Source organism: Haliotis rubra, unplaced genomic scaffold (genome assembly GCF_003918875.1).
Source record: "Haliotis rubra isolate DU_JTF1 unplaced genomic scaffold, ASM391887v1 Scf608, whole genome shotgun sequence".
NCBI lineage: Eukaryota > Metazoa > Mollusca > Gastropoda > Lepetellida > Haliotidae > Haliotis > Haliotis rubra.
Window position 1 is genome coordinate 253,648 of NW_025767311.1, and position 9,603 is coordinate 263,250.

The following is a 9,603-nucleotide window of genomic DNA, read 5'->3' on the forward strand; positions in this document are numbered from 1 at the left end:
TTCATTAGTTTGTGAAGAGTTATCCCCCTTTGTTTACTTGCTAGCAGACGACATTTTCAGTGATCCTCAGTATGGATGATTTAGAGAAGTGGAAGTTGATTTTAGAGTATTATAACAAGGACATCAGATCAGCTAAAGTGATTACAAGTAGAACAGGCATCCCTTTGTCCACTGTTTTTCGTGTTTTGAAAAATATTGCAAATGGATATGGCATTGAGCACCAGGGAGGCACAGGTAGGTCCAGAAAATTGACTGTCGGTGACAGGAGGCGGCTTGGTATTCTTGTTTCTAAAAACAAACGAAGGAGTTTAGAAAACTTAAGGCTGGATATGATTGATAGAGAAACTGTGGCTGTCTGTAAGGAGACAATTAGATCTGAGCTGCATGCAAAGGGTTGGCAGAAAAGTCGAGGAATTCCATCACCGATCATGAAACCTGAACAAAAGGAACGAAGTTGAACTGGTGCTTACAGCATAGAAATTTTAACTGGGACAATGTGATTTTCTCAGAAGAAGGTTCCGCGTGGCTGTTTCCTAATACACTGAAATTCTGGAACAAACAAACTGAAAAACCTTTATATCAGCGCCCAAAGTACAGTCCGAAATTTAATGTGTGGGGTGGCATATCTGTTTTAGGGGCAACGCCCCTCTGTGTATTTGAAGGGAATATGAACAGTGAGGGGTACACAGATATTCTCGAGGGACATTTACTTCCATCTGCTCACGTGTTCTATGGAAAGTTTTGGATTTTCCAGCAGGACAACGACCCAAAACAACGTTCAAAGCATTCACAGGCCTGGTTTCGGACCCAAAATATGACATTATTAGATTGGCCAAGCTATAGCCCTGACCTAAATCCAATAGAAAATGTTTGGGACTTATTAAGGAAAGTGTCAATAAGAAAAATCTGACAAATATTGCTGAAATGAAAGAAGAGGTGGTCCGATATTTGGACAGCATGGACCACGACTTTCTAACGTCTTTGGTCAGTAGTATGCCCCGCCGCATTGAAGCCTGCATTGCTGCCCATGGGGACATGACAAAATACTAACTGTTCACCTGTCTTTGAATCTGGAGTTATGTTCTGCTAATATTCACATTTAATACGTGAGTAATGAGTGAAAACAATATAAAAAATTACAATCTTAAATTCTCAATAATTTCTGGTTGTACTGTATGTTCCCTGATCCCAGCTGATACTAGCAATCAACCGTGACCACGGAACATATCTGCCTAGCGCTTCTTCTGATGTTTGGGCTCTTGCAGTTTCCTTTGACGCCAGTAGTAGATGGGACTTTGGTCGCTTCCCACATGGTCCTGGTTCTTGTTAATGTGTTCACAAATAACGGATTTGAGGTCGAGTTTGTTGAAGGTCGTTTGGTGGTCCCTTGCTTTAGAAAATAAATTGGTTTTACAACACACAGGGTGGTCAGTTTAAATGTCTCGGACCAATCAAAAGCTGCTGCGACCTTGATGTAGAAGAGCTCGATGTTACAGGCACACGCGACTATTCTAATCAACGCTGATGACTTTAGTCAACTAGAATGCGTGCCTGTCGTCAAATAACATATTATTAGTTTGGAGTTATTGTCACACGTCACAACGCTGGACCTGGATATGAATATGTTCATTTGTAACATGATATGACCGAGGCTTCTGTCAGATGAAGGGGAGCTGTTATTGGGGTGTTATTAACACTGACTGATGGGGAGAAAGGAAGAGAGACAGAAGAATGAATATGGAAAATGTAATTAGTCAGGGGTTTTAAGTAGGGAAGAAAGAAAAAAAGTACATATTGGTGATCATATGGGAAGACACGGTGCTCTGAAGTCGGGAGAAACTAAGACGAGTATGAAATAAGAAGAAATGAGACGAAAACAATAGATGGTGGAGTGGAGTGGGTGGGAAAGAACGAAAGTAGAACATGGAAGTGAAGAAGAGAAGAGGGAAGAGTGCAGTGAGTGAAGTACGGAAGCAAGAAACAAAATACATGGGTTATGCATGAGACAGTGGGGAAGAAAATACATTTGGTGAAGAGAAATGTGGAAAAGGCAATTTGAGATGTGAAGCCGGGAAGAAAGACATAACATATATGAAATTTGAGAGAAGGAAGAAAAGGCATTGGAGGTGAATGATAGGAATGAGAGAAAGAAGAAAGAGTAAATGGACGGGAGGAAGGGGAAATAAAATAATGGAAAGTATAGAAGAATGAAGGAAAGGAACAGCCCCCTCTGAAAAAACGGAGGACGAACACAGTGTTTTGTGAAGTAAGGAAGCGAGAAGTATGAAGAGGGAAAGAAGGATGAAGACAGCAACAATGTGATGTCTCGATATTGAGAAATGAGCTGTTCTCAAAATATTCATTTTTGTCACACAATAAAAACTGAATTTCCACAGAGAATGAAATCGATATCAATCAGATTTATGAGAAACATTATATTGCCAAGTCATCGAAAAGAACATCTTTATCAACATTTTAATATTGACACTGCCTGGTGTAATGAATTATGATGTATACAAAGCAGCAAAGCGGCAGCTGGCATCGTTGTTTGAATTACTTGTGCGAGATTGCTCTATTTTCTAATTGCATATTGATCATGATATGAGCCCGAAAGTTGAGACTTTAGGCTCTCTATGACTGAATGATTTGTGAGATTGGAAAGTTCATGTATTGCTATTGTTACTGTATATTGCATCCTCAAAACAATTTGTTACTAGGGAACGTAATAGACATGTGTGATATGTGTGCAATAGAACGGAGGAAGTGTTATTCTCATTAAAATGAAGAAACAGAGTCTAATTTAAAGATGTACGATTCTGTATCCTGTAAACCTAGCTAATCTCCATCTGTTGTGAAACAAATTTCACAGTTCCAATCGGTACCAAAGTTCAACCTTCCCTGTCACCATTTATATCACAGGTCGACCTTCCCTCTCTCCATCCATATCACAGGTCGACCTTCCCTCTCCATCCATATCACAGGTCGACCTTCCCTGTCTCCATCTGCACCACAGGTCGACCTTCCCCGTGCCCGTATATACCACAGGTCGATCTTCCCTGTCTCCATCTATACCACCGGTCGACCTTCGCTGTCTCCATCTGCACCACAGGTCGACCTTCCCTGCCTCCATCTATACCACAGGTCGACCTTCCCCGTGCCCGTATATACCACAGGTCGACCTTCCCTGTCCCATCTATGCCACCGGTCGATTTTAGCTGTCTCCATCTGCACCACAGGTTCGATTTTCGACCTTCCCCGCTGGTCTTCCCTCTGCACCACAGATCGACCTTCCCTGCCTCCATCTATACCACAGGTCGACCTTCCCCGTGCCCGTATATACCACAGGTCGACCTTCCCTGTCTCCATCTGTAACCCTGGTCGACCTTCCCTGTCTCCATCTATGCCACAGGTCGACCTTCCCTGCCTCCATCTGTAACCCTGGTCGACCTTCCCTGTCTCCATCTATGCCACCGGTCGACCTTCCCTGTCTCCATCTGTAACCCTGGTCGACCTTCCCTGTCTCCATCTATGCCACCCTGGTCGACCTTCCCTGCCTCCATCTGTAACCCTGGTCGACCTTCCCTGTCTCCATCTATGCCACCGGTCGACCTTCCCTGCCTCCATCTGTAACCCTGGTCGACCTTCCCTGTCTCCATCTCCATCCTATGCCATCTGTAACCGGTCGACCTTCCCTGTCTCCATCTATGCCACCGGTCGACCTTCCCTGCCTCCATCTGTAACCCTGGTCGACCTTCCCTGTCTCCATCTGTAACCCTGGTCGACCTTCCCTGTCTCCATCTGTAACCCTGGTCGACCTTCCCTGTCACCATCTGTAACCCTGGTCGACCTTCCCTGTCACCATCTGTAACCCTGGTCGACCTTCCCTGTCTCCATCTATGCCACCGGTCGACCTTCCCTGCCTCCATCTGTAACCCTGGTCGACCTTCCCTGCCTCCATTTGATTTAAGCAGTATTTTATTTCCCGAAAGACATGTCATATACATGATACATTAATAATTTACAAAGGAAAAAGGACCAGCAAACAGGCTGCATCAGCCGATGTAAATGATTCTCCTAAACATGCACTTATAAAGAAATAGTTTTTAAATACGTTTGTGGAAATAACAAATTCAATAATTTCAAACTAAGTACAGCATTTGGTACCACACGTTACGGATAACAGTTGGTATCATTCAAGAAATTTTAAACCGATTTTATTATCAATTCGTTTTCATACTGAGACAATGATTCGTCGCCGCTTAGAATAGCATGTAAATAGCATGTCCTCATATAGAGGACACTGGAGGAAATAATGGAACGGATCCTCTTGAGTGTTTCCACAGGAGCGGGTTAGGCTGTCTGACAAACATCTATCAAACAAGTGGGAGTTAAGATCACTGCAGCCCAGGCGCAAACGGCAGAGAAGAATTTGACCTCCCCTGGGACGACACGATATGTAATTTTTTTATGTTGGGACTGTTTAAGTGTCTCCATTTGACAACAGCTCGAACTTCCTTGTCACCATCTGTACCACGGGTCGACCTTCCCCGTATCCATCTGTACCGCAGATCTCCAACAGTAAGAGTCTAGATACCACCCATGTTGTCTCCATTGCATCCGGGTAACCATGCTACCACCGCCCAGATAGCATTCGGACGTTGGCCCAATGTTGGCAATGTTGGCAAAACCATTGCCAACGTTGAGCCAACGCCTGAATGTTATCTGGGCAGTATCGAGGTAACCCTAGCTGACTCTGTTTGTTTCAAGACAACCCTTGTTGTCACCAAGTATATCCACGTAGCCTTTAATCTAGGTAACCTATGCTGTCTCCAGTGTCAAGGTACCCAAGCTGCCTTCACTATATCAAGGTCGTCTTACTGGCAGCATATGTAACTGAGTGTTGCTAGCTGACACCATCTGTTTCTCGGTAAGCTATTACCAACGGTAATACTTTCATTTCTATGTTTGTCGTGTATGCAGTAATATCATTACTAAACTCGCTTCCGTGAAGTACCATTTTTATTAAACTCGTGAGTATCAGATCATTAACTCGTTTGATAAATATGGTATTACACGGAAGGTCGTTTAGTATCCTCTATCCCTATCTTTGACATATCATCGAAATATGTTTAGTTTACATGCTAGACATAATGCCCTGACATTATGTGGATGCCTCACTCGTGTGCTGATGTCTGTAATTCTGTTGTGGTAAGACGGATGTCAGTCAACATAGATAGCAAGTTTCTATTTTCAGAACAATGAGATCCACCAACGTGTAGGAATATCTGCGTTTGTCATAACTCTTGCAATTCGAGTTGAGTTCAGATAAGGAATTTCCCCAACCTCCTTTGGGAGTTGGAAGTTGTCATGTTTATATCATTTCAAACATCTTCACTCTGTCTCCCCCGGCATAGTTCTCTGAAATAGACCCTCGACACTTAATACCCTTTCCACGTGTGGATTCGAGCGTAAAGTAGACTGCAGAGAGTAGCCGTATGGATCCATTGTAGAATACACCTTCGCCATCTCGATACCTCCTTCCCATATGTACTTGCTGAAATAACGATTCTGCTTTTCCGTGTCAGCTTCTGTTATCACGGTGGTGTAGGTGTTCCATTTCTCATCACATCCTATGTCACCTACTGTTGACACAGCGCTGTTGGTGATTAAGTTGTCATCACTACCTATGTCACCTACTGTTGACACAGCGCTGTTGGTGATTAAGTTGTCATCACTACCTATGTCACCTACTGTTGACACAGCGCTGTTGGTGATTAAGTTGTCATCACTTTTTATGTCACCTACTGCTGACACAGTACTGTTGGTGATTAAGTTGTCATCACTTCCTATGTCACCTACTGTTGATACAGCGCTGTTGGTGATTAAGTTGTCATCACTACCTATGTCACCTACTGCTGACACAGTACTGTTAGTGATTAAGTTGTCATCACTTTTTATGTCACCTACTGCTGACACAGTACTGTTGGTGATTAAGTTGTCATCACTTTTTATGTCACCTACTGCTGACACAGTACTGTTGGTGATTAAGTTGTCATCACTTTTTATGTCACCTACTGCTGACACAGTACTGTTGGTGATTAAGTTGTCATCACTTTTTATGTCACCTCATCACTACTGTTGGTGATTAAGTTGTCATCACTATGTCTGTTGACACAGTACTGTTGGTGATTAAGTTGTCATCACTTTTTATGTCACCTACTGTTGACACAGTACTGTTGGTGATTAAGTTGTCATCACTTTTTATGTCACCTACTGTTGACACAGTACTGTTGGTGATTAAGTTGTCATCACTTTTTATGTCACCTACTGTTGACAGTACTGTTGGTGATTAACTACTGTTACTGTTGGTGATTAAGTTGTCATCACTTTTTAATGTCACCCTTTTTATGTCACCATCTGTTGACACAGTACTGTTGGTGATTAAGTAGTCATCACTTTTTATGTCACCTACTGTTGAGGGGACGAGGCTGGCGTCAGACTTGGTTCACTTGACCAGGAGAAAGGAGACTGGAGGAGGCGAAGCTAGCATCAAACTACATTAACTAGACTGGAGGAGAGAAGGCTAGAATTATGCATAATGAATTATGCAATTGAGGAAGTTTGCATTCTTTATATATTTCTAACGACTATCACAATGTCATTAAAATAAGATGTATCCTTGACACACACTCGTTTACGCTAACATATTGGGACTGGTGGGTTCATCGCTGTAACTTCCTGGTTAACAAGAACCGATCCGATTCACTCATTGTTCACCCACTTGCTCTCAACACCCAGGTAAATGTTAATGTTTTTGAACTATAAGAAGGCAAGATCCCGTGTCTTTACTGTCCTTTCAGGCTGCTAATCGGAACTTCCTTGTTGACTTCTATTGGCAGGTTCTTTAGGTAGTCAATAAGGAAAAAGAGCAATCCATTAAAGTGTTCAGTTCAAGTTACAATACCTGCAAGGATCTTTACACAAAATGGGTTGACCTATAAGAACCCAAATCAGATTTACAAAAAATGAAAAGAATTTTAATGTTCTGAATGTACGATTTGAACTATGATAAAAACGTCGTCCCGACACTACACTCATGCCCACGCCAACAACCACGCCAACAACCACGCCGACTTCCACGCGCACTTGCACCAAACATATTCAGGTGACACAAACACCATCGCGGCGAAACAAACACCACGTTCTGCCGTCACACACAAAAAGGCAGGTTGAAATACAATAAATAAAAATATTATTAATAAATGAATAAATGAGTGAGTGAGAGTGAGTGAGTGAGTGGCGCAGGCCAACACACAACGTGGCGGTGACACACACACACACACACACACACACACACACACACACACACAACGCAGGTTAACAGACAAGGTGGCGGTGAGAAAGCATCAACAGCCGACTGTCATACATCTAGACTTCTCCACCAACAAACGTCAGGTTGGCATCGACTTAATCCATGAATATGTGTTGATGTGCATTTGAACCAGCACCTAAGCAAAGACTGTAGAATCTGAGGTTTCCTATCTGTCTCGCCAGACACTACAGCTATAGACGACCGACTACTCAAACAAAGGCGCAATATTCCCTCTAACAGACAAACCACTACAGCTATAGACGACCGACTACTCAAACAAAGGCGCAATATTCCCTCTAACAGACAAACCACTACAGCTATAGACGACCGACTTCTCAAACAAAGGCGCAATATTCCCTCTAACAGACAAACCACTACAGCTATAGACGACCGACTTCTCAAACAAAGGCGCAATACAAAGGCGCAATATTCCCTCTAACAGACAAACCACTACAGCTATAGACGACCGACTTCTCAAACAAAGGCGCAATATTCCCTCTAACAGACAAACCACTACAGCTATAGACGACCGACTACTCTACTCAAACAAAGGCGCAATATTCCCTCTAACAGACAAACCACTACAGCTATAGACGACCGACTACTCAAACAAAGGCGCAATATTCCCTCTAACAGACAAACCACTACAGCTATAGACGACCGACTACTCAAACAAAGGCGCAATATTCCCTCTAACAGACAAACCACTACAGCTATAGACGACCGACTACTCAAACAAAGGCGCAATATTCCCTCTAACAGACAAACCACTACAGCTATAGACGACCGACTTCTCAAAACAAAGGCGCAATATTCCCTCTAACAGACAAACCACTACAGCTACACTACTCAAACCACTACAGACTATAGACGACCGACTACTCAAACAAAGGCGCAATATTCCCTCTAACAGACAAACCACTACAGCTATAGACGACCGACTACTCAAACAAAGGCGCAATATTCCCTCTAACAGACAAACCACTACAGCTATAGACGACCGACTACTCAAACAAAGGCGCAATATTCCCTCTAACAGACGAACCAACAATAAGCAGTAGGTAGTGGAACTATGTTACATTGTCGTGGTTGGGTTGGGGTATCCCAATGTGGTTTGTTGGTTGTAGTGTGCTAAGGTTATTGTGATATACTACATAGGTTTGTACTGAGGGAGTGTACCAACGCGATGTACTCAGGCAGTGTTGGTGCTGGGTTGAACTAAAGGAGTTCGGATGTACTTAAGCAACGTGGATGGTGGATGTACTGAATGTACTGAATCTGAGTTTAGGTTGGGAAGCACTAAAGCATTGCGGTTGTTGTGATGGAGTAAAGCAGTGCAGTTGTTCCGATGTACTAAGATGGGGTCGTTTTGGGTGCTTCTTGTTTCTGGTAGGTGGTCTAAGAAAACGGTTTACCAAGAGTTTGCCTTGAGGATAGTTTATCATGATCTTAAATTCGATCGACCACCCTTTTAAATGTTCAATGATTTAGTCCCAAGTAGATTATTCTATATTTCCCTAAGTAGAATCCGCGTCTTAAGTATTGGCTTAACCTTTCCGGATTCCAAGCACTGAATTATTGACGTATGGGTAGCTTGTAATATCAGCAGTTCCTTGTGGCGCTGTAGGCTTCCTGAGGCAACCTGAGCCGCCCGCCGCACACACTGAGATTAATGCAACCTGATCTTTGCCTCATTCATATGTAGGAATTCTAACACGCAGATGATCATCTGCCATTTCGTATATCTTTTAAGATTCCTTTTAATTCTAATCTCTCATTGAGGTTGATTAATGATATTCCACAAATAATTCATACTCGAGTTCTATACATGAAAGAGATTGTGCGAATACCGAATACGTTGCGATGTCCTTTGAGCTGATGTTCAGCAGTGCAGAATGTCTTCAGACAAATGCGTATGAACTGATGGAAATAAATAAATACAGCACCATCGGACTCACACCTGCGGGTTTTATTCACCACAACAAACATATATACCTCATGCAAACAATTTTAAGACATATAATGACTTAACATATTATATACAAAGTATTAAAATGAGGTTCAAATAAACGCTAAGATATACAGAACCCATTAGCAAACAAGGACAAGTGTGGAACAAGTTGTTTCGATCTGAGAGAGTGAATGAATATGATTTTAAGCCGCTTTTTAAATATAGCAGCAATATCACAGCTGGGAACACCGGAAATGGTCTTCGCAAATTTTGTCCATGT